This window comes from Chlorocebus sabaeus, chromosome 12 (genome assembly GCF_047675955.1).
Source record: "Chlorocebus sabaeus isolate Y175 chromosome 12, mChlSab1.0.hap1, whole genome shotgun sequence".
NCBI lineage: Eukaryota > Metazoa > Chordata > Mammalia > Primates > Cercopithecidae > Chlorocebus > Chlorocebus sabaeus.
The window spans coordinates 51,303,749-51,329,457 of NC_132915.1; the positions used below are offsets into that span (position 1 = coordinate 51,303,749).

The 25,709-nt window shown below is 39.2% G+C and overlaps 1 long non-coding RNA gene across 8 annotated transcripts in view; it reads left to right on the forward strand.

Moving 5' to 3' along the window:
* LOC140712945 (uncharacterized) overlaps window positions 1-25,709 on the forward strand; it is a 239,437-nt gene that overhangs the window by 77,263 nt on the left and 136,465 nt on the right. For 7 of the 8 annotated variants that reach the window (XR_012094816.1, XR_012094808.1, XR_012094809.1 and 4 more), the window contains one exon: window positions 18,516-18,577. This is a non-coding gene — a long non-coding RNA (uncharacterized lncRNA). Of the gene's footprint in view, window positions 1-9,082; window positions 9,541-18,515; window positions 18,578-25,709 lie in introns of those variants that run through there. The other variant, XR_012094815.1, reaches the window with a different exon arrangement.

Sequence of the window (25,709 nt, forward strand, 5' to 3'; positions counted from 1 at the left end):
CCAAGTCATAAACAGTGAATCAAGCAAATGAAACATAATCAAGCTTAGATAGTATCTTCCACTAATTTCCTTGGTCTTAAGTAAGACTGATAGTAAACTGGTGGTCAGCCTATTCAATGGGCTTTAACAAGTAGTAGCCACATCCAGTCAACAGAACGGGCAATCAGGGCCCCTGGACTGCAGCGTGTCATGGGAATTACCCCAGGGACCCATGCTCTGGGATTTGTCCTTGCTAGCAGCTATTGATGCCATCAGAAACTCATTTACATACTCTTATAACCGAGATAAGGGCAGTGGTTAGTCTCTTGTCATTACATGTTAGCTTTCTTTCCCTTTTCTAGGCTTTTTCAGATGCCCCTTTTACATTATTACTTTTAGTGTGAAAATAATGAGTGGGAAATGGGTAGGTCATACAGAGCAATAATTTCATTCCTGGGCCCCTGTCTTGCCGCTCCCTAGGTTTTGTGCCTGGCACTCTTCTGGCATAATAACCTCCGGCAAACCCTTGGGTAATTTACTAGAGAAGTAGCAAAACCCATGGGTAATGGAGGAGTAGCAGGAATATTATGATTAGCTAACAAATTCCCAAAGTACATAGAATTTTTTTTTCTCAAATTAACCGCTATAGGTGAGGAATATAGATTAGTGACAAAATTGTGCACTCGACAAACTCTATTAAAAGTATTTCAGTATTCTAGTTCTTTCCTAGGAAAGAACTCCTAGGAAAATGATTCATTGAGAGATATATGATTGTATAAGTACTGAGAAACAGTCTTTCTTTTTGCTTTTTATTTGTTTATTGTTTATTTAGTAGACATTTTAGTTATATATAATTATGGGATATAATTTGATGCTTTGATACATTTTTATGTTATATAATAATCCAATTAAGGTATTTAGTGTATTCAGCACTTCATGCATTTATTATTCCTGTTTGATGAGAACGTTCAAAAGCCTCTCTTCTAGCTCTTTCGTAATATCAATACCTTATTGTTAATCACAGTCACTCTACTATGCAATAGAATGCTAGAATTTATTCCTCCTATTGAATTGTAACTTTGTACCTATTGACCAACCTCTTCCCATCTTCTTCCCCTTTCTTCTTCCTTCCCCAGTCTCTGGTAACCACTGTTCTATTCCTTTTTTTTTTTTTTTTTTTTTTTTTTTAGTGGAATCTCACTGCTGCCCAGACTGGAGTGCAGTGCACAATCTTGTCTCACTGCCACCTCCGCCTCCCAGGTTCAAGTGATTCTTTCTATTCTTTGGGAAAGTGCATTATCTAATACTCAGGTGCCTCAGATTTAATGGTGGTAAATCTCACCCATTTTATGAAAACCAAATGAATACTATCCTAACAATGGGTAGAAAGCAAGATCAGCTCAACTTCATGAAAATATGACTATAAAACCATTAAACCATTCATTATTGCCAAGGGTTGGAGTGGAGTTGAGAGAAAGATGCATTATTTTATGTTGTGTTTTAGGTGACAGAACAGGAGTCAGTAATGTTCCAGTTTGGAGAAATTAGAGTTAATTGGTTAATTGATTGATTTGATTCAGTCAAATTTATTGAATGACTGCTGTTTCAGATGCTGTATTTGGTTTTGGGAAAACACAGATAAATTAGGCATAGTTTTTTCCCTTCAAATGTCAGTAGTCCTTGGAGAAGACATGTAAACAAATGAATATAATGTGATACATAGTCCAGTCAAGGCAGGTAGGAAGGTCTAAGTACAATTGAGGGGTCAATTTCACTTCAGGGAAGGGCAATGATCAGAGAAGATTTCCCAGGGAAAGTGATGCTTGGGCAAATAAGCATTTTACATAGAGACAAGGAAGGATAGGGCATCCTGGACAGAGGAAGGACTGTGTACAGAGGCCAAATGACATGTGACAACACTGTACATGAAGGAAACTACCATCAGGCAGAGCTGAAGTGGTGGCACATGGTGAAGTGCTAGTTACTGGTCCCAGCCATGGCAGCAGTGTAACAAATGCCTGCCTCTGGTGTACAGTGAGATATTAAGATTCCTCAAAACAGTTCATATATTTTATAAACTAAGATAGACATTAACAGAAACTCATAGAATCAATAAATGCAAATGTAAGTGACATAAGAGGCATTTTGTTCAGCATAGTTATTGATTTTGCCTGACCCAAAGGATTTGAATTTGGGAAGATATAGGCCTAGAGTAGCTGTCAGCTATCTTGTGATACATGGGCCTTGAAAGCAAGGTAGAGGGACACAGCAGACAGATGGGGGGAGATTAGGTCCTGATGATGTGAGTCAAACCACTGGATTAAACCACATCTGAAACATCTATTTCTGTACTCTTCAGTTACAAGAGATAAGTTAGTTTGAATTATTTGCTTAAGTCAGTTTTTAAAAAATTCAATTGCAACTTAGGAGATACATCTGGCCTCTTCATTTTACAACTTAGGAGACTAATATCTAGTATGACAAAGTGACTTGCTACCAAATGGCTGGTGAAAAACTGAGACTAGGACCCAGGTCTAATGACTCAAAGGCCAGGCTTAGAAATATCTAGCTTTTTTTTTTTTTTTTTTTTTTTTCCCCGGAGTCTTCCTCTGTTGCGCAGGCTGGAGTGCAGTGGTGCAATCTTGGCTCACTGCAAATTTTCAAAGCATCTACATATGAGGGCCTAAGTATACAAGTACCTAGAAATCTATTTTGCAGCAACTATATATTTGAGAGTGTGATTGAGTTTAGTTTAAAGATGACATTTTTTAAGTGGTAGTGCTGTCAAAAGAGCATTGCACTGAATTAAGAATCTGGCATTCTGTGTTCATAGCTCACTTTTGCCACTAATTATTTTTGTGACCCTTGGTATTTCTTTCTGGGACTCTGTTTATTGGCTATGAGTATCTCTAAATCTTCTTTAACTTCTACAATTCTAAATAAAAGTACACTCAATTTTAAAGATCCATTATGGATTTTATATACTGCTATGTATCCTGACAAAATCTTCCTTTTGAATTATTTTTTATATTAATGAGTTTGACCTCACAAATATTTACTGAACACCAATTATGAGCTAGGAGATGTAAAAGTGAATAGTTATTTCTAGTCAGTATTGCTTACTTACTTTTGTATTTCACAGTAGCAGTTTGATATTGTTTGTAGTTCCAAAGCATTAAACAATGCCTTTTAATCTAGGACATGTGGAATCTTCAAATAAGAGCAGAATTACAAAGAGTGTTAGACTGTCACTTTGCATCAGTCTGAGAGGCAATACCGTAAGTGTTCAGCAGTCAGAGGGAGGGACAGAGGAAAGTCCTGAGCAGTGCAGGTGGATTAAGAACTAAAAATGCCTCAAAAGTACATTCATGCCTACATATCATTGGGTTTGGATCACAGGCCTTGAGAAGACCTGTACCATCACCATGGGTAACTTGGGCCCATTTACAGTAGTTGCCTCTGAGGGAAATAAAAATTTGCTAACAGTTTTCTCTAAATGACATTATTATAAGCACTTAATTGCTTGATAAGTTTTTTAGATAATTTTTATAATGAAGCAATTAATTTGATTCACCAAAGTAAGTTTCTAGTTTATGTAAAGACCAGATCTGGCCTATTTCTTAGCTTGTCTACATTTGAGTAGTTCCGTTGCTTGAAAATGACCCTGAAGCTTTTCAATCTCACTTGAAGAGTCCAGGGGAGGGGCAGAGACACTAGTTATGCAGTTTACTAGAGCCAGGTTCCGTTTCATCTCTAAGAATTTTTGCCTGTGTGAGCCTGCACATATAGCTTAAGCTATCTAAGTGTTAGTTAGTTTTGTCATAAATCAAAGGGGAATAGTGATATCTCCCTCCAAGGGTTGCACAACATGGTTGGTTATTTATAGCACAGCCAGAATAAATGTCATTAGATAATATAGTCTCAGTCAGGTTTTCCTTGGACCATGTTTTAGTGACATATTAGACTCCAGAGAAGCAAAATGCCAGAAGCACAAGACAGCCTAACTTCTGAGTTGATGTGCAGTGTGAAGATGCTCCACAGGTTTAGAATTTCAGTTGACTAGAAGAATAAGTAGTAGAATTTGTCCCTCGTTGACCACTATCTTTACTTTGTGTCTTTGGGGAAATATTTAAGCTCTCCAGACTTCTATTTCTTCATGGTTAAATCGGGAATAATATTCCTATTTCATAGAAATTGAAAGGAGATAAATATGAAAGTGTTTATGAGAGTAGAAATCATGAGTGTGAAAGTTCATGCTATTATGGCACAATTGATATTGAAAGTTGCTATTACAGACCATTCCTTTTTTGCACAGTGAAAATTGTTTTATATCTATATTGGCCCCTGTCACATATTAAAATATTATTTTCTCTTATTAATTTCTGTGAGAATAATACTGTCTTCATACTCTTATAAAGGGACCTAGAAAACCAATATTTGTCTAATGATTCAGGCTAAAGAGTAAAAAGGAACAGGTATACTCTTGAAAATAGATGACTATTGTCAATATTCCTACCAAAAAAACAATTCCTTCTCTGTAAAGAGCTGTTACTGTTTAGAACAATATTTTCACAATTCAGAAAACTTATCTGACCATAACTGACCCCTGCAAAATATTTTAAAAGCACTGTGCATCTAGGCTGGGAAGTATGCAAAATTAGCAAAAATCCCCTAGCATTTTCACACCAAGTCATGTGTATTTAATATACACCACCTCAAAGAGGAACATTACCACCCTAGCACTATGAGTGAGGTGAGACAGAGAGATTTCTAAGAATATATGGGCGTAATTTTCTGTTAACTGAGAATGATTGACAGTTCGTGGAAATCTGCCTCCAAAAAACCTGTTTTGCAGCACCCTTAGTTTTATTTGATATGAAGAAACTGCCTGTTGTTTTGACCCATTTAGATACTAGGAACTCTGTTTACTACCTTAACTGTCTAAATCCCTATGGATAAATTAGGCAGTATCTGTTTATTTTAGTTTACATTTATTTTTAAAACCAGTGTTCCTTTGACTGTTCTTACTATATATATGAAATAAGATATATTGAAATAAGATCATGTAAATAAAAATACAATGCAGTCTAGATCTAAAGTCACTGTACATACCTAGATAATTTTTTTTTTTTTTTTTTTTTTTTTGAGACAGGATCTTGCTCTGTCTCCCAGGCTGGAGAGCAGTGTTATGATCAGATCTTACTGCAGCCTCTGCCTCCTGGACTCAGGTGATCCTCCCATCTCAGCCTCCCTAGTAGTTGGGATTACAGGTGTGTGCCACCACAGCTGGATAACTTTTGTATTTTTTTTTTTTTTGAGACGGAGTCTTGCTCTGTCACCCAGGCTGGAGTGCAGTGGCGTGATCTCGGCTCACTGCAAGCTTCGCTTCCTGGGTTCATGCCATTCTCCTGCCTCAGCCTCCCAAGTAGCTGGGACTACAGGCGCCCGCCACCTCGCCTGGCTAGTTTCTTGTATTTTTGTAGAGATGGGGTTCTGCCATGTTGCCCAGGCTGGTCTTGAACTCCTAGGCTCAAGTGATCTGCTCACCTTGGCCTCCCAAATGAGAGGCATTACAGGTGTGAACCACTGTGCTTGGCACCTAGAGGATTTCAATAAAATTTGAGGTCCTATGATTTTTAAGATCACATTTCCAAAGGAAGGAGTTTTGCTTCATTTCAAATGCATGGACAATGAGCAACTATGTTGTTTTGGTAAAACTAGTAGTCCCAAATAAGAAAGAGGGCCTACTAGTCCCTAGTAGTCTAGTACTTTGACTAGAAGAAAAAGTCAAGCCCAATTTATTTTATCTGCAGGACTTGGTTTAAGGGGGATTATAAAACTATCACCACATAAAGTCTTTGATGAAGAGGACATAGGGGGATGTATGTAGGGAGTACTTCAGAGATGCATTTGGTCACTCTCGAATACATAACATATTTATGTAAATATATATGTAAGTAAACTTCAGATTTCATGTATTTGTTTCCTTTTGTTTCCCTGTTGAAAATCTTTATCCAAGCTGTCAATTACAGCACACTGCTCATGTAGAAGCCACTGCTGAGAGCTGGAAGCTGAGAGTAAAGTGGGCTGGGGAGTGACTTTCTTGGGACTATTCTGCTTTTCTTGCACTTTACTAGGTTCCTGTTCTACCCCACCCACTACCTCTCCTGGGCACTGATTCCAGGCAAGTGAGATGCATATCTGTGGACTATGGTTAAATGAAAGCCTTGTCCTGGAAAGCTCTATCTGGTTTCTCTTATGCCAGACAGACCAGCTTGCCATGAAGGCTTTCACAGGCTCTGATCCACATTTCAGACTTCAACTGATCTGCTACTGACATTCTAGACTATTGCTTCTCCAAGTAAAGAATAAGTATACCATTGGTGGTGGAAGAGAGGATTTTAGGTGGTACATAGACAAATGTTTTTATTGTGATTGTTATGTATTTTTAATTCATGTGAGAAAATGTTTTCCATTCATGGTAGCAATATACAATTTCTTCTTTAAATACATTTACTTTAAAAATGTGAGTTGATTTAAAGAGAAATATTAATAAGACTTCTGGAGAAACTCAGGCATGACAAAAAACATGAAGGTGACATGTGAGTAGTTGAGGTTTAGAAAGCACTGCAATGTTATAGACTCTAGGCTACCTCCCTCCCTATCCCCAGGTCAGTTAACTAGTTGAATTCTCTCAAGTCAGGATGTCTTTGCCTGTTGGCCTTTACCTTAAGAATGTCAGGCAATGCTGAGGAATTACACATCAGGAGATTGAAGCAGACCTTCAACTTAAAAAGTGGTGATAAATATGAAAGAAGGAGTCATAGTATATGACTGAAGTAGAGAGGACTTTGAGACTCAGCAGTTGGGATGTAGGAGGGTTTCCTGTAAAAAGAAGTTCTTAACTGGGCTTCAAAGGATGAACAGGAATTATCCTGTAGAGAAAAGCGGGAGAATGACATACGCCAAGTTTGTTTCTTAAAATCACAACCCCCAAATTGTGAGCTCTGGGTCTTCATTTGGTGGGGATGGGAAGCACCAGGTTCTCTGTGACTTCTTTTCTGACACGGGCTTTCAAGTGCATGTAACTTGACATTTACGATTTCCTCCGCAAAAGAAGAAAGGAACAGGGTGATGGTGCCTCTATCATCAGTCGCACTTATGGGTGCAACAGCAAAGGAGGTGGGACACCTAAGGGACAACCGTTCACGTGAAATTGAGCAGGGATGAGAAGAAATTCCCCTTTGTATTTCATACATCCCAGAAATGAACCATTTTATTCTCTGGGACTGTTAAAGCAGAGAAACTATACATTTCTAAGAATGGGGGCTCTGCTCAAATCTTTGTACTACAGTACAAAGAAGGGTGAGGGCAGGAAGCAGTGGTGATCTTGCTCTTTTTGAAAGAGTTTGTGTCTGTCCTTTTAAAGTCAGGTATGATTGATAGGAAAGTAAAGTACTGGCATCCTCAGATTGGAGGTTTTTTTTTTTTTTTTTTTTTTTTTTTAACGAAGTCTTGCTCTTGTTGTCCAGGCTGGAGTGCAATGGCACAATTTCAGCTCACTGCAACCTCCGCCTCTTGGGTTCAAGCAATTCTGTCTCAACCTCCCCAGTAGCTGGATTACAGGTGCCCGCCACCACGCCCATCTTAAATTTTGTATTTTTAGTAGAGACAGGGTTTCACCATGTTGGCCAGGCGATCTCGAACTCCTGACCTTAGGTGATCCATCCACCTCGGCCTCCCAAAGTGCTGGGATTACAGGTGTTAGCCACCACACCCAGCCTGAGCTTAACATAAGCAAAGAAATAAAAATAATATAATCTCTCAAAATAGCAAAGAACAGCGTTGTCTAATCAAAATATATAACTACATATTTTTAATGGCCACATTACAAAACTAAAGAGAAACAGGTGAAATTAATTTAACGTTAAAAAATATATTTTAAGGTATACAACATGATGCTATGAGTAAAATGGTTATTACAGTGAAACAAATTAACATCTCCATCATCTCACATAGTTACCGGCTTCCCTTCCCACTCCCAACCCCTCACTGCAAGAGCAGCTATAATTTACTCATTTAGCAAAAATCCTGAATACAATACACCGTTTTTATTATTTTTTTAATTTATTTTTTTGAGACAAGGTCTCACTCTGTCACCCGGTCTGGAGTGCAGTGGCGCAATCTTGGCTCACTGCAACCTCCACCTCCCATGCTCAAGTGATCCTCTCTTCTGAGCCTTGAGAGTAGCTGGGACTACAGGCACGGGCTACTACATTTGGCTAATTTTTGTAGAGACAGGGTTTCACCATGTTGCTCAGGCTGGTCTCTAACTCCTTGGGCTTAAGTGATCTGCCCACCTCGGCCTCCCAAAGTGCTGGGATTACAGGCGTGAGCCGTCATGCCTGGCCTACAATGCACTAATATTAGCTATAGCTATAGTTGGCAGTTTGGGCATTCGATCTCCAGACTTGTTCATCCTACATATTTGCTACTTTGTATCCCTTAAGGTACATCTCCCCATTTCCTCCACCCACCCTACCTCTGGTAATCACTATTTTATTCTCTATTTCTGTATATTTGACTTTTAAAAAAATTCCATATATATGTAAAATAATGCAATAGTTTTCTTTTTGTATCTGGCATATTTTACTGAGTATAATTTAAACAATATACTTCATTTAGCTCGATATATTTAAAGTATTTTAACATATAATGAATGTAAAAGTATTGAAATATTTTGTACTTTTTTCATGTATGTATTTAAAATTTGGGGTATACGTTACAGTACATGCCATTTAGAACATTAAGTTACCACTGGAAATAATATTTAGATTTTATAACATTTGCAGTTGAAAAAATAGATACATGTATCCAAGTTGTTCTCAACATACTTAAAGTTTTCCAATAACTGAATTAAATATCAGTTTAATATAAATAATTAGGTTAAATGAAAATAAAATTTCAGTTCTTTGGCTCCGTTAGCCATGGTTCAGGAGCAGAATAGTCACCTGAGGCTAGTGACAACCCTTTTGGATCATAGGAAAGAAGAAAAAAGATCAAAATAATTTTTCTTGGTCACTTTTAGCTCCTTTTCTTCCAGGATGATTATGGAGCTACGAATTTCCTACGAAGCTGGGTGATAAAAGCACTTTGGACAAAAACACAGATAGCTTCATTCTATACCAGGATCCATCACTGATTAGCTGTATTATATTTGTCTATACTGTAATTTGAGGAGAATGATATCTGCTTCTGTATCTTGTTGGGTTTTACAGATGATGTATTGAAAGTTCAATAAAATCTATAAACAATAAATCTCTGTGGTTTGAATGGTCCTCAGATGTCTTGACCAATGATTCTCAAATGCTTAACCATAGACCGTTTTTTCCCCCCACATGACACTGCTTCATATTTTTAAGGTTTTTTTCACCAAATATTTTATTTAATCCATCTTCAAGTCCTGAAACTTTTTTTCTCCCTCAGACATGACTTCAACTTTACTATCCTGGTTCCTTTCTATTGAATATGTTTTGTTTGTGTCTATATTTCTTATTATGTCTTGAACTGATTGTACTTACGATACGATTTGACTAGCATAAGATAGAATAGGGCAGTCATCTTCTTTGATCTAGACTAGATGCTATCCTTCTATTAATGCAGTTGCTAGTTTTATATTTGCTTGATTTCAAATTTTTTTTTTTTTTTTTAGATTTTGGTAGCCACAGTTACTTGACTCATATCAAACTTATCAGTAACTAAAACCCCCACTTTCCCTCTTCCTGTACTTATTTGACTAGTTTTGTTGCACTTTCTGAAATGTCTCTCATTTGTTTTTGACCAAAAAATAAAAATAACAAATGCCATTGATTCTGTGTCTATACTGTTTGAGGCGGTTAGGCCTTTACTTACTCCTTCCAAGATTTTAAGCAGTGTTGCATTCAATTTGAAAAAGAGGAATAAAAAGGCTTGAGAAATCTTAGGGAAGTGTGTCTCAAGCTTTAGCAAACAACAGATCTGCAGGAGATCTTGTTAAAATGCTAAATTCTGATTCAGCAGGTCTGGAGTAGGGTCCAAGATTTTACATTTCTAGTAAGTTTCTATGGATTATGTTTTGAGCAACAAATTCTTAGAGTGTCTGAAAGGTTTTTAAAATAACTGATCTCCCTTCGACATCTTCTTCATTAGCAGTAAAATATACATCTTCTCACTCTGTAAATCAGCTCTGAGATCTTTTATAATCTTAGCTGAGGTTTGGGTATGCAGAGTTTTGAAACTCTTATTTGCTTAAGAGAAGGAGCCACGTATGATCTTCTTTTGGGTTTCCCCATTGTCTGGTAAAATGAGGAGCATTACTAAATGGCACTCACTTTTACTGAGTTTGTTTGGATTCCCCAGAGAACTGAAAAACGTCACCATTATGGAAGTCTTATCAGAGAGATGGGGAGAACTCACCCCAAAGCAGTTGTCAGTATCTGGAAAATATTTTTCTAGTTGGCCTTATATTTCATTTCTATTTTCCTCAGTTCTAATCAGTTTATCACAATTAAAAAGAAACCAATGAAAAACATAAATATTGGAGATCATTTAATTTCATTGGAGGCTGGAAAGGAGAGAAAGGCTGAAAAAGGGGCCGGGCGCAGTGGCTCACTCCTATAATCCCAGCACTTTGGGAAGCCAAGGTGGGTGGATCACCTGAGGTCAGGAGTTCGAGACCAGCTTGGCTAACATGGTGAAACCCCATCTCTACTACAAATAAATACAAAACTTAGTCCAGTGTGGTGGCATGTGCCTGTAGTCCCAGCTACTTGGGAGGCTGAAGCAGGAGACTTGCTTGAACCCAGGAAGCGGAGGTTGCAGTAAGCCAAGACTGTGCCACTGCACTCCAGCTTGGGTGACAGAGCAAGACAGAGTGTGACAGAGCGAGACACCATCTAAAAAAAAAGAAAGAAAGAAAGAAAAAAGGCTGAAGGGTGTGCTGGGTCTCGTCCTGGGTGAGGGAACAACTTGTGGAAAAGTAAATTGAGGCCTATTGGAATGTTTGGGGCTCCTCAACACTGTTTACCCTCTGAGATACAGACCAAAAGTGAGGTAAAAAGTGAGTGTTTCCTTTTTTTCAGAATAGGACTTTACTCCAGATTTTCTTACTCTTCTCTTGATTCCTTCACCATCCTTGATCTACATTCACCTCGGATGCTCATGTCCCTTCTCCACTGGCAAAGCTTGTTTTCTTCTTAATCTTCTTGTGTTCATCTAGCCTCACATTGCATTTGTCACACTTCTTTGAAAACCTACTGTTTGTCAGAGTGTCTTTCTAGTAATCCAGATACCTCTCCCCCCATGCCTTTGCTGTGGTTTTGGTAGAGTCATACAGAGCAGCAATGCCTTATGAAAATGAATTTGACAGAGTCTGCCTGTTCATCAAATGAGGCCAGACAGGAGGTGAGAAAAACCAGGTGTGTCCCACACCAGCCTCAATGAAGCCTTTTGGGGTGTCTTGTGCTCTTGACTAAATCTCAGATGATACTGAATGAATAATTACCAAAGACGTGAGCTGTTAAGGAATCCCAGTTTGGCAGGCTCTGTGCAGTCAGATGTAGCCAGCCCTGTTTATGTGTGAAAGGATTGGGTTTTCCCCAAGCTGTTCAGTAATGTTGCAAGAACAGACTTTCCCCTCCCTGGCTCCCTGGAGTAAAATGGCTGCCAAAGTATTTTGGAACAGAAACTTAGAAATGTACCGACCACTAGAAGAGAGTAACAAGGGTCCTTTGATATTTTCCGTGTTCACTATGATCAAGTTGGCATCTGTTTCCTTCTGAGCTAAAGATTCTGAGCTATCATTGACTGATGTGAGCTTGTGACCTAGCTACTTCTGTTCAGAATACACTGTGGAGGGGCAGCGGGGGCAGCCCTGTTTGGATTGAGAGTCCTTAAGGAGAGCTTTACAGATGAGTTCTAGTGGAGCCCATAAGGGAGAAGAAAACTAAACACAATGTGTGGTCCTGTGTTCTACTACACCACTCTATGGAAATGGGCTGTTGGGAGGAAGACTATATTTCTGACAGTTTACAGAGCCAAAAACCTGTTGAAGGCTTTTTGTCAGGTAGTGGAGAAAATGACAAAACCTTTAAAACTTCAGGGAAATTACTTGATAGTTCTGATGACCACAGGCCACCAGACTGCTGGGCCATGGAATTACAGCAACATTACAAAGAAAATAGGAGGGTGGGCTGAGCCGGACTCAGAAACTATTCCAAATGTACTGTGACTTTTTAGGAAGCTAGTTCATTTTATTTGAAATATTTTGTGGTTTTTTTGCATGAGAATTAGCCTATGCTTCTTAAAAATATCATAAAATGCCAGTTAGCAGAAAAATAAACAGTTTAATCTCCAGTCCCACTACCTAGAGTCAACCCTTGTTCATACTGCAGTACGTTTTTTTTTTTCTTTTAGTTCTTTTCTACGCTTTAAATAAAAACATAATTATGTCAATATGGCAATATAATTTTGACTCCTTTTAAAACTGTAGCTTATATCATAAGTCTATTTCATATTGTTTTGAAGTTGTCATATACATTTTGTCATGCAAGTTTTTAATGGCTGTTTTTATGGAGTTGTGCCCCAAGTTACTTATTCATTCCCATGTTGTCAGATATGTTGTTCTTTAGCTTTTTATTTTTTTCTCATTATAACTAATGAGGCAATGTGTCTTGAGTATTTTGGATTAACTCTCTAGAATTGATTCTCAGGGAGGTTATTTACTTTGAAGTGATGGACAGAGTCTGGTGGATTTATGAGTGAACTCTTGTGTGATTTGGAAAGATAGAGTTGTTTAGGCTAGGTATTACCAACCCAAAGTTGACACTTGAGTCACCTAAGTTCTTCTCTACTCCAGAGGCTTGGCCCTGCCTGGCCTGATCCCAAGAAAAGAGATTTTAGGGATTACAGAAATGGGAACTAGTTGTGGCTCTGAGCGCAGCATGCAAATTAATTCAACACAGTCCCTGGGACAGGCTCATGATCAGTGAGCGGAAACTCCCCCTTCGAGTGCTTTCATGATTAGACTCCTGCCTAGGAAGCTTGTCTATTAGTTGTGTAATCTTGGAAAAATCTCTTAACACTTTTTCCTCTGACTCCGTTTCCCCATATGGCACCCAATCTTTTATAGTGTTGTGAAAAATTGAGAAAATATAGAAGGGAAGAACGTGGCACCCAATCCATAATGGACACCCAGTGAAAGTTAGCTATCATCATTTTTGCTGTTTTTGTGTCCTACAAATGTATTTTCCCAGGAGTTTCTTTTTTTCTGTCTCCTCTTTTCCTCCACATACCCCCAGCCAGTGACTGGGGTCTTGCTTCAACCACCATGTACCTTTCTGAAATCCAAAAGTTTTACTCCCTGATAAAGGTATTGACCTCTTGTTGGTCTCATCCTCCAGATATACCTATACCTAAGAAAATGACATCTCTTTAAGCTGGTCCCCAGTTCACTTGTTTTCCCTAACACTTTAATTCACAAGATCAGTCACTTTCCTTACAGGCCAGCCTTACTGCAGAGTTGATTTTTATACTTTTGGGCCTGTTGGTCTGGTTGTACTTTTCTCTTTCTGCTGGTCTGCTAGTTGCAGCGGGTCTTGAAAGCAGTGATATGTTATGACATTGTCATCACCCTCATTATTGTTCTTTATATAACAGTAGCAGTATAACTGTGTTTTGATTTCTTGTACAAGGCATAAAGTGTGCTAGTGGCTCAGTATTCACATCAATTTCATCAGAAAATGTTATTTCCTCCTTTTATTGATCATGATGTAGAGGCCCAGTGACATTAGGTAACTTGCCCAAGATCACACATGTGGAAAGCTGCAGAGCCAGACTTGGAACTGAGTCCATTATATCTAAATCCCACTGCACTCCAAAATTTGTTGAATGAAGGAATAGATAAATGTATCATGATTTTGATGTTCTGACTAATTCCTAGCCAGTACTTTACTGTTATTGGAGCTTAAGCTTTAAGTACTGGCTAGGAATTAGTCAGAATTTTATTTTTAAGGAGGAGCATATAATTATGTATATTTTATACCTGTAGTGAATTGGGCACTGTAGAAAACATGTAGAGGATTGTGTTTACCAACTTCATGTAGAGTCAGGATACCCGACTCTGGCTTGCTGGTAGCCAGGTAAGTCAGACATGGGCAGGGCATAAACGAAATTAGACTATTTCCATTTGACTAAGCCATATAATCAGGTGTAAGCCACGAAAAGAAATCTGGAAGGACAGGTGCAATATTAGAAGATGCCACACGACAGTGATCCTTAGAGGTTCAGACTTGAGAAAGACAAGTGGAATCAAGAAGGCCTAACCCTGGGATTCTCTCACTGAAAAGAAGGCTGGTAGCAGGAAGAGGACATGTAACATGAATCACATGATTAGATTTGTGTCATAATAACAAAAACAATAATGATAATAACACTAATAGCTTGTTATATACCATGCCCTGTACTAAGAACTATACTTATGTTATCCCATCTAAATCGCATTTAATAGATTCCCATTTTTCTCATGAGAAAATTGCATCATACAGAGATGAACTAACTTGCTCAAGGCTATAGACCTGGTCATTAGCAAAGCAGGGATTTGAATTTAGATGTATTTTTCTCCGAAGCCTGGGTTTAGATAAATGGATCTGGAAGCACTGGGAAGGATGAATTAATGGGATGGAGTATATGGGATGCAGAGTGCCCACTTATGGAATGATTTCATTCAAGAGAGACAGGAGGGTCAGAGGTAAGAATGCTGCTGCTGGGACAGAGAGGAAGGTACAGATATGAGATATGGTAAGAAGGTATACTACAGCAGTGGCTCCCAGATCTCAATGAGTAGCCAATTCTCCTGGAGGTTCTGTTTGTTTATTTTTGAATGACGATTCCCATGGCACACCTTGAATCTTCTGAATCAGAATCTCTGGAATACAAGTTGGTATTCTTATAAAGCACCCTAGGTGATGCTGAAACTCTGCCAGGTTCAAGAACCACAGCTCAATCGGCCTTGATTTAGAGGTTTGGGGTGGAGCATGAGAGAAAGAAAAGATTTTGAGGTGGCATCCAGGTTTCTGAATTTTGTGACTAAATGAAGTTTTTGGGGGGTAGGTAAGATGCTGAGTTCAGTTTTGGATATGTTGAGATGGTCTGGTCCTGTGGATTTAGTTGGATATTTAGTGTCTAAAGCTTAGAACAGAAGTCAAGGCTGTAGATTTAGATATAGAGGACACTGGTGTTTGGGTGGTGGTTGTTCTATATTTTACATGGAATTTTCAAAATACTCAAAACTTCAGTTTTCCCTCAATAATTAAATAATCACTTTACATCTTTGTGATCTTAGATCTCTTTCTGAACATTGATTGAAACTTTTGCTTTTAAAATTTGTTACCATTTGTTAATAGTTCCTTAAGAGTCATGCATTGTTATAAGTACTTATTTGCACCATCTCATTGGATTCAAACCAACAATTGTTAAAGTAAAATTTATTGTTCCTGTGTTTTAGATGAAGAGACTTAGGCACGTTATGTAACACACCCAAGGTAATATAGTCAAATAATCGAGCCAGGATTTGAGCCCAAGTCTCTTTCTGACTCTAGGCTTAGAGCTTTTGGGCTATTTCACAAAAGGGTTGTTCCTAGGTCAGGCAGATAACTTCTATATTACCTTCATAAAAGAAGAATATAATCTACCACTATTAAATTTTGCAGGTTAATGTCATATTATGTTTAAATACAGAAAAGTTTATTTAAAAGTCAGTTGAATTTCTCTTGAGAAATTGGCCATGTAGTAAATTATATTTAATAAAAGAGTTTGTGTACTTCCCAGGGAGCAGAGTATTAGCCTGATCAAAGCACCTTTCAACCTTTATTTAACAGCATGTGGGTAGTCTACATTTTTTGTACTCTCAGAGAAAGCGGGTGGGGAGGGGTGTGACATTGGTTTTTGTCTCTGGGAGTTCTGTTGCATGATTTGACCTCCCAACTTGTTTTATGGGGCATATCCAACTTTGGGTTGAAACTAAAATGGGTTCTTGGTAATCCCAGATTGAAAATATGTCTCAGCAGTAAAATTGTTTATCTTCAAGTTTAGGTAAATACAGACATTTACCATGTCTTCTTGGTAGCAATGTAAGAATGAGTAGGGCTATGAAAAATGCACAGGGCATTCATTATGAAGACTGGCTGGTTAAAACTGATCAACTAAAGAAATTGCATTCTTTTCCACAAGCTGAGTCATACAGCTGAAATTGTGGAATCATCTGGGCCAGCAGCTGTAATATGATACTTAATCTCCATAAGTGACAGATATCTAAGATAACACTAACACCCAGATGACAACTCAGGCAACACCAGCACAGTGTTTTGGTATGAGAACAGAAGAAACATTAGTAGAGTGAGCATTTTTCCACAGAAAACTCAAATATGATAACACTCTTATAGCTTTGATAATCCCCAATAAACTGTGGTTACTAAAATGCATGACAAAAAGAACTATCTGTAAAGAACTTCTTTATATATTTCCATGTATAAGACATGGAAATACTTGGGTTACGATCAAGGAGAAAAAAGTTTATCAGTTAATTAAGAGTTAGGTAGCTAGTTTGCCCACAGATTAATTCGTATGAGGCAAAGGAAATCGCACCTAAATGGGAAAAAGCAAGCTTACTCTCAAGGTATGCTTTTCCCAACCCCACCTTGCCAGGTGCACTCCTTATTCCTCAGGTGTGCCTGTTTATCCCACGGACCTTGCCACACTTACATCTTGTTCTGGCCCCACAGCAAGGAACATATAGAAGATCCCTGTCTTGCCGGGGGCGGGGGCTCACGCCTGTAATCGCAGCACTTTGGGAGGCCGAGGCGGGCGGATAACGAGGTCAGGAAATCGAGACCATCCTGCCTAACACGGTGAAACCTCGTCTCTACTAAAAATACAAAAAATTAGCCAGGCGTGGTGGTGAGCGCCTGTAGTCTCAGCTACTTAGGAGGCTGAGGCAGGAGAATGGAGTGAACCCGGAGGCAGAGCTTGCAGTGAGCCGAGATCGCGTCACTGCACTCCAGCCTGGGCGACAGAGACTCCGGCTCAAAAAAAAAAAGGGTCCCTCTCTTTAGATCTCAGGGTATCTTGGAGTCACTATTGATCCTTGACCTCCCTCCTTTCTCTGACCGTGTCTCGACAAGTGTTCGGGTCTCCTGTGCTAAATGTCTATTTGTTGTCTGGATTAGGTTTTGACTTGTTTTTCTATTTCTTTGCATCTCGTAGCCCATTTCTTTGATTCAATTTCACAACCTCTTGATTTTGTCCTTAAGTATGTGGCAACACAAACCCTTGGGAGGCAGGATAGTTCAATAGAAAGAAGATGAACCTTGAGGGTCAGAAGATTTAAACTTCAAGAATTTAAATTTTCATTCTACTATTACTAGATTTATAAACTTTATCAAATCACTCTCCTACTCTGTTCCTTAATTCTACATATTTAAAATTGGCATAAAAATCTCAATGTGGTAGAGCTATTGAGATGAAAATCAGAATAGATACAAAGAACTTGATAGCCCCAAGAAGCTTGATCACTATTTCTTTAATGGCCCTTCCTGTCTTCTCATATCTCAGTTCAGATCCTACTCAGCCATTTACTTTATTTTGTTCCTTTTGGAGTACGGAATAAAGCCAAGAATTATGCTTAAAAATTAGCATAATTAAAAGTATTTAAAACACAAGTAACTTGAGAAAGGTGAGTTGGAGGTTTATGTCTAAACTCAGTATTTTTTGGAGAGAAATTTACCTGTCAGGGCCAGATTAAAACATTTACAAGTCCCATGCACACGTGAGATGAAGATGCCCCTCCACTTATCTCACATGTAAGTTAAAAGTTAAAAAGTGAAAATGTCTAGTAGAGTTCAATAATATTCTTAATTTTTTCCCCATGACTTCTCTGAAGCTTTTAGAAAATATGAAATTCTTAAAAACAACAGTAACCCACATTTTTATTGCCCTGGTTTGCCCTATCGTATCTTTCTCCTGCTCACAGGGTCTGAGGCAGCTGGGATAGGAGAGAAGGATTATCAACCAATCAATATTTTTTGAACCCCAGAGATTATTTATTTATCTATCCATTTATTTATTTTGAGATTATATTTTATCTGGAACCTTAAAAAAATATTATTTTCCAAACTGTGTCTACTGTGTTTATTTTATCAATATGTCCCAGATTTGTATTACTTATTTGTGATTCTGAATAATATTTTTTCCAACATTAATTATCAGCCTCCCTGTGCCCCCCAGAATTATTACAACGTATATTAATGCACACTATGGCAAGCCATGTGAATTTTCTACCCAACAGTTGTTTTCTTCATACTTCCTTGCCAAGAGAACCCCATTATTGGTCAGTTACTAGTCACATGATCTTCTTTAGCCCCTCCTTAGCCCCTGTAGGTGAATCAGGAGTAAGCTAAGGCAATCGTGGTAATTCTCCTTTTTCTTGGAAATGTTTGATTTAGATATGGAGAAGAGGTGCAACCTTGCTTATGAAATGAGAGGGCAAATAATGGGAAACTATGAGGTAAGTTTTCTTTTTTTTAATTTTTCATTTATTTTATTTATTTATTATTATTATTATTATACTTTAAGTTCTAGGGTACATGTGCATAATGTGCAGGTTTGTTACATATGTATACTTGTGCCATGTTGGTGTGCTGCACCCATGAACTCGTCAGCACCCATCAACTCGTCATTTACATCAGGTATAACTCCCAATGCCATCCCTCCCCCCTACCCCCTCCCCATGATAGGCCCCGGTATGTGATGTTTCCCTTCCCGAGTCCAAGTGATCTCATTGTTCAGCTCCCACCTATGAGTGAGAACATGCGGTGTTTGGTTTTCTGTTCTTGTGATAGTTTGCTAAGAATGATGGTTTCCAGCTGCATCCATGTCCCTACAAAGGACACAAACTCATCCTTTTTTATGGCTGCATAGTATTCCATGGTGTATATGTGCCACATTTTCTTAATCCAGTCTGTCACTGATGGACATTTCGGTTGATTCCAAGACTTTGCTATTGTGAATAGTGCCGCAATAAACATACGTGTACATGTGTCTTTATAGCAGCATGATTTATAATCCTTTGGGTATATACCCAGTAATGGGATGGCTGGGTCATATGGTACATCTAGTTCTAGATCCTTGAGGAATCGCCATACTGTTTTCCATAATGGTTGAACTAGTTTACAGTCCCACCAACAGTGTAAAAGTGTTCCTATTTCTCCACATCCTCTCCAGCACCTGTTGTTTCCTGACTTTTTAATGATCGCCATTCTAACTGGCGTGAGATGGTATCTCATTGTGGTTTTGATTTGCATTTCTCTGATGGCCAGTGATGATGAGCATTTTTTCATGTGTCTGTTGGCTGTATGAATGTCTTCTTTTGAGAAATGTCTGTTCATAACTTTGCCCACTTTTTGATGGGGTTGTTTGTTTTTTTCTTGTAAATTTGTTTGAGTTCTTTGTAGGTTCTGGATATTAGCCCTTTGTCAGATGAGTAGATTGCAAAAATGTTCTCCCATTCTGTAGGTTGCCTGTTCACTCTGATGGTAGTTTCTTTTGCTGTGCAGAAGCTCTTTAGTTTAATTAGATCCCATTTGTCAATTTTGGTTTTGCTGCCTTTGCTTTTGGTGTTTTAGACATGAAGTCCTTGCCCATGCCTATGTCCTGACTGGTACTACCTAGGTTTTCCTCTAGGATTTTTATGGTATTTGGTCTAACATTTAAGTCTCTAATCCATCTTGAATTAATTTTCGTATAAGGAGTAAGGAAAGGATCCAGTTTCAGCTTTCTACTTATGGCTAGCCAATTTTCCCAGCACCATTTATTAAATAGGGAATCCTTTCCCCATTTCTTGTTTCTCTCAGGTTTGTCAAAGATCAGATGGCTGTAGATGTGTGGTATTATTTCTGAGGACTCTGTTCTGTTCCATTGGTCTATATCTCTGTTTTGGTACCAGTACCATGCTGTTTTGGTTACTGTAGCCTTGTAGTATAGTTTGAAGTCAGGTAGCATGATGCCTCCAGCTTTGTTCTTTTGACTTAGGATTGTCTTGGAGATGCGGGCTCTTTTTTGGTTCCATATGAACTCTAAAGCAGTTTTTTCCAATTCTGTGAAGAAACTCGTTGGTAGCTTGATGGGAATGGCATTGAATCTATAAATAACCTTGGGCAGTATGGCCATTTTCACGATATTGATTCTTCCTATCCATGAGCATGGTATGTTCTTCCATTTGTTTGTGTCCTCTTTTATTTCACTGAGCAGTGGTTTGTAGTTCTCCTTGAAGAGGTCCTTTACATCCCTTGTAAGTTGGATTCCTAGGTATTTTATTCTCTTTGAAGCAATTGTGAATGGATGTTCATTCCTGATTTGGCTCTCTGTTTGTCTGTTACTGGTGTATAAGAATGCTTGTGATTTTTGCACATTAATTTTGTATCCTGAGACTTTGCTGAAGTTGCTTATCAGCTTAAGGAGATTTTGGGCTGAGACAATGGGATTTTCTAAATATACAATCATGTCATCTGCAAAGAGGGACAGTTTGACTTCTTCTTTTCCTAACTGAATCCCCTTGATTTCTTTCTCTTGCCTGATTGCCCTAGCCAGAACTTCCAACACTATGTTGAATAGGAGTGGTGAGAGAGGGCATCCCTGTCTTGTGCCAGTTTTCAAAGGGAATTTTTCCAGTTTTTGCCCATTCAGTATGATATTGGCTGTGGGTTTGTCATAAATAGCTCTTATTATTTTGAGGTATGTTCCATCAATACCAAATTTATTGAGCGTTTTTAGCATGAAGGGCTGTTGAATTTTGTCAAAAGCCTTTTCTGCATCTATTGAGATAATGATGTGGTTCTTGTCTTTGGTTCTGTTTATATGCTGGATTATGTTTATTGATTTGCGAATGTTGAACCAGCCTTGCATCCCAGGGATGAAGCCCACTTGATCATGGTGGATAAGCTTTTTGATGTGCTGCTGAATCCGGCTTGCCAGTATTTTATTGAGGATTTTTGCATCGATGTTCATCAGGGATAATGGTCTAAAATTCTCTTTTTTTGTTGTGTCTTTGCCAGGCTTTGGTATCAGGATGATGTTGGCCTCATAAAATGAGTTAGGGAGGATTCCCTCTTTTTCTATTGATTGGAATAGTTTTAGACGGAATGGTACCAGCTCCTCCTTGTACCTCTGGTAGAATTCAGCTGTGAATCCATCTGGTCCTGGATTTTTTTTGGTTGGTAGGCTATTTTTATTGCCTCAATTTCAGAGCCTGCTATTGGTCTATTTAGGGATTCACCTTCTTCCTGGTTTAGTCTTGGAAGAGTGTAAGTGTCCAGGAAATTATTCATTTCTTCTAGATTTTCTAGTTTATTTGCATAGAGGTGTTTATAGTATTCTCTGATGGTAGTTTGTATTTCTGTGGGGTCGGTGGTGATATCCCCTTTATCATTTTTTATTGCATCTATTTGATTCTTCTCTCTTTTCTTCTTTATTAGTCTTGCTAGCGGTCTGTCAATTTTGTTGATCTTTACAAAAAACCAACTCCTGGATTCATTGATTTTTTGGAGGGTTTTTGTGTCTCTATCTCCTTCAGTTCTGCTCTGATCTTAGTTATTTCTTGCTTTCTGCTAGCTTTCAAATGTGTTTGCTCTTGCTTCTCTAGTTCTTTTAATTGTGATGTTAGAGTGTCAATTTTAGATCTTTTCTGCTTTCTCTTGTGGGCATTTAGTGCTATAAATTTCCCTCTACACGCTGCTTTAAATGTGTCCCAGAGATTCTGGTATGTTGTATCTTTGTTCTCATTGGTTTCAAAGAACATCTTTATTGCTGCCTTCATTTCGTTATGTACCTAGTAGTCATTCAGGAGCAGGTTGTTCAGTTTCCATGTAGTTGAGCAGTTTTGATTGAGTTTCTTAGTCCTGAGTTCTAGTTTGATTGCACTGTGGTCTGAGAGACAGTTTGTTATAATTTATGTTCTTGTACATTTGCTGAGGAGTGCTTTACTTCCAATTATGTGGTCAATTTTGGAGTAAGTGCGATGTGGTGCTGAGAAGAATGTATATTCTGTTGATTTGGGGTGGAGAGTTCTATAGATGTCTATTAGGTCTGCTTGCTGCAGAGATGAGTTCAATTCCTGGATATCCTTGTTAACTTTCTGTCTCGTTGATCTGTCTAGTGTTGACAGTGGAGTGTTGAAGTCTCCCATTATTATTGTATGGGAGTCTAAGTCTCTTCGTAGGTCTCTAAGGACTTGCTTTATGAATCTTGGTGCTCCTGTGTTGGGTGCATATATATTTAAGAGAGTTAGCTCTTCTTGTTGAATTGATCCCTTTACCATTATGTAATGGCCTTCTTTGTCTCTTTTGATCTTTGATGGTTTAAAGTCTGTTTTATCAGAGACTAGGATTGCAACCCCTGCTTTTTTTTGTTCTCCATTTGCTTGGTAAATCTTCCTCCATCCCTTTATTTTGAGCCTATGTATGTCTCTGCATGTGAGATGGGTCTCCTGAATACAGCAGACTGATGGGTCTTGACTCTTTATCCAGTTTGCCAGTCTGTGTCTTTTAATTGGAGCATTTAGTCCATTTACATTTAAGGTTAATATTGTTATGTGTGAACTTGATCCTGCCATTATGATATTAACTGGTTATTTTGCTCGTTAGTTGATGCAGTGTCTTCCTAGCCTCGATGGTCTTTACATTTTGGCATGTTTTTGCAATGGCTGGTACCGGTTGTTCCTTTCCATGTTTAGTGCTTCCTTCAGGGTCTCTTGTAAGGCAGGCCTAGTGGTGACAAAATCTCTAAGCATTTGCTTGTCTGTAAAGGATTTTATTTCTCCTTCACTTATGAAACTTAGTTTGGCTGGATATGAAATTCTGGGTTTAAAATTCTTTTCTTTAAGAATGTTGAATATTGGCCCCCACTCTCTTCTGGCTTGTAGAGTTTCTGCCAAGAGATCTGCTGTTAGTCTGATGGGCTTCCCTTTGTGGGTAACCCGACCTTTCTCTCTGGCTGCCCTTAAGATTTTTTCCTTCATTTCAACTTTGGTGAATCTGGCAATTATGTGTCTTGGAGTTGCTCTTCTCAAGGAGTATCTTTGTGGCGTTCTCTGTATTTCCTGGATTTGAATGTTGGCCTGCCCTACTAGGTTGGGGAAGTTCTCCTGGATGATATCCTGAAGAGTGTTTTCCAACTTGGTTCCATTTTCCCCCTCACTTTCAGGCACCCCAATCAGACATAGATTTGGTCTTTTTACATAATCCCATACTTCTTGCAGGCTTTGTTCATTTCTTTTTCTTCTTTTTTCTTTTGGTTTCTCTTCTCACTTCATTTCATTCATTTGATTCTCAATCACTGATACTCTTTCTTCCAGTTGATCGAGTCGGTTACTGAAGCTTGTGCATTTGTCACGTATTTCTCGTGTCATGGTTTTCATCTCTTTCATTTCGTTTATGACCTTCTCTGCATTAATTACTCTAGCCATCAATTCTTCCACTTTTTTTTTCAAGATTTTTAGTTTCTTTGCGCTGGGTACGTAATCCTCCTTTAGCTCTGAGAAGTTTGATGGACTGAAGCCTTCTTCTCTCATCTCATCAAAGTCATTCTCCGTACAGCTTTGATCCGTTGCTGGCGATGAGCTGTGCTTCTTTGCCGGGGGAGATGCGCTCTTATTTTTTGAATTTCCAGCTTTTCTGCCCTGCTTTTTCCCCATCTTTGTGGTTTTATCTGCCTCTGGTCTTTGACGATAGTGACGTACTGATGGGGTTTTGGTGTAGATGTCCTTCCTGTTTGATAGTTTTCCTTCTAACAGTCAGGACCCTCAGCTGCAGGTCTGTTGGAGATTGCTTGAGGTCCACTTCAGACCCTGTTTGCCTGGGTATCAGCAGCAGAGGCTGCAGAATATAGAATATTGCTGGACAGCAAGTGTACCTGTCTGATTCTTGCTTTGGAAGCTTCCTCTCAGGGGTGTACTCCACCCTGTGAGGTGTGGGGTGTCAGACTGCCCCTAGTGGGGGATGTCTCCCAGTTAGGCTCTCAGGGGTCAGGGACCCACTTGAGCAGGCAGTCTGTCCCTTCTCAGATCTCAACCTCCGTGTTGGGAGATCCACTGCTCTCTTCAAAGCTGTCAGACAGAGTTGTTTGCGTCTGCAGAGGTTTCTGCTGCTTTTGTTATTGTTTACTGCGCCCTGTCCCCAGAGTTGGAGTCTATAGAGACAGGCAGGTTTCCTTGAGCTGCTGTGAGCTCCACCCAGTTCAAGCTTCCCAGCAGCTTTGTTTACCTACTTAAGCCTCAGCAATGGCAGGCGCCCCTCCCCCAGCCTCCCTGCTGCCTTGCCGGTAATGAGGGAGGCTCCGTGGGCGTGGGACCCTCCCGGCCAGGTGTGGCATATAATCTCCTGGTGTGCCTGTTTGCTTAAAGTGCAGTATTGGGGTGGGAGTTACCCGATTTTTCAGGTGTTGTGTGTCTCAGTTCTCCTGGCTAGGAAAAGGGATTCCCTTTCCCCTTGCGCTTCCCAGGTGAGGCGATGCCTCGCCCTGCTTCAGCTCTCGGCTGGTCGGGCTGCAACAGCTGACCAACACCGATTGTCCGGTACTCCCTATTGAGATGAACCCAGTACCTCAGTTGAAAATGCAGAAATCACCGGTCTTCTGTGTCGCTCGCGCTGGGAGCTGGATACTGGAGCTGTTCCTATTTGGCGATCTTGCTCCGCCCCTGAGGTAAGTTTGCTTTCCCCTTGAAAGGGACCAAAAAGTTGTGGTTTATACTTTCTTGACTTTGGTCACTGTTGGGTGAAGAGTTGGTGCTATGGAAGCCACCTTGAGACCATGAGGGGACAAGTCTGAGGACACAATTACGTGCTACTGGTGGCAGAGGACACTATAGCAAGAACCTGGATCCCTGATGATATCGAACCATTGACTTAGTCTACCATGGAACCATCAGGAAGTAATCCTTAGTTTTGTTTTTTTTTTTTTTTGAGACAGAGTCTCGCTCTGTCACCCAGGCTGGAGTGCAGTGGTGCGATCTCGGCTCACTGCAAGCTCTGCCTCCCAGGTTCATGCCATTCTCCTGCCTCAGCCTCCCGAGTTGCTGAGACTACAGGTGCCCACCACCACGCCCGGCTGATTTTTTGTATTTTTAATAGAGACGGGGTTTCACCATGTTAGGCAGGATGGTCTCAGTCTCTTGACCTCGTGATCCACCTGCCTCAGCCTCCCAAAGTGCTGGGATTACAGGTGTGAGCCATGGTGCCCAGCCAATCCTTAGTTTTTTAAAGATGCTTTTAGTTGTGTTTTCTATTACAAGTATCTGAAAGCATCCTAACTAGTCAATCCTACATGTATCTCTCACAGTTTATGCTTATTTTTCAGAAATGCCTAGTGGAAATTTCTATTGCTGATTGTATTTGTCCTAAATAAATTGAATAGACTGTCAATCTTTTGAAAATAAAAGCATGACTTGATTAGCAATTGTTTAGTCTGATGTTTTCCAAATTTCTGTCATTTGCATACCACTTCTTTGATTTTGTCATATCCTTATATCATCTGCACGAATAGAAATATTTTTCCTTAAGTTGTCTCTTCTTTAAAAAATTAAATCCATTTATTTTGAAGAGAAACTTTTTCACTGACTATAAATTAAAAACCAATATCATTTGTCT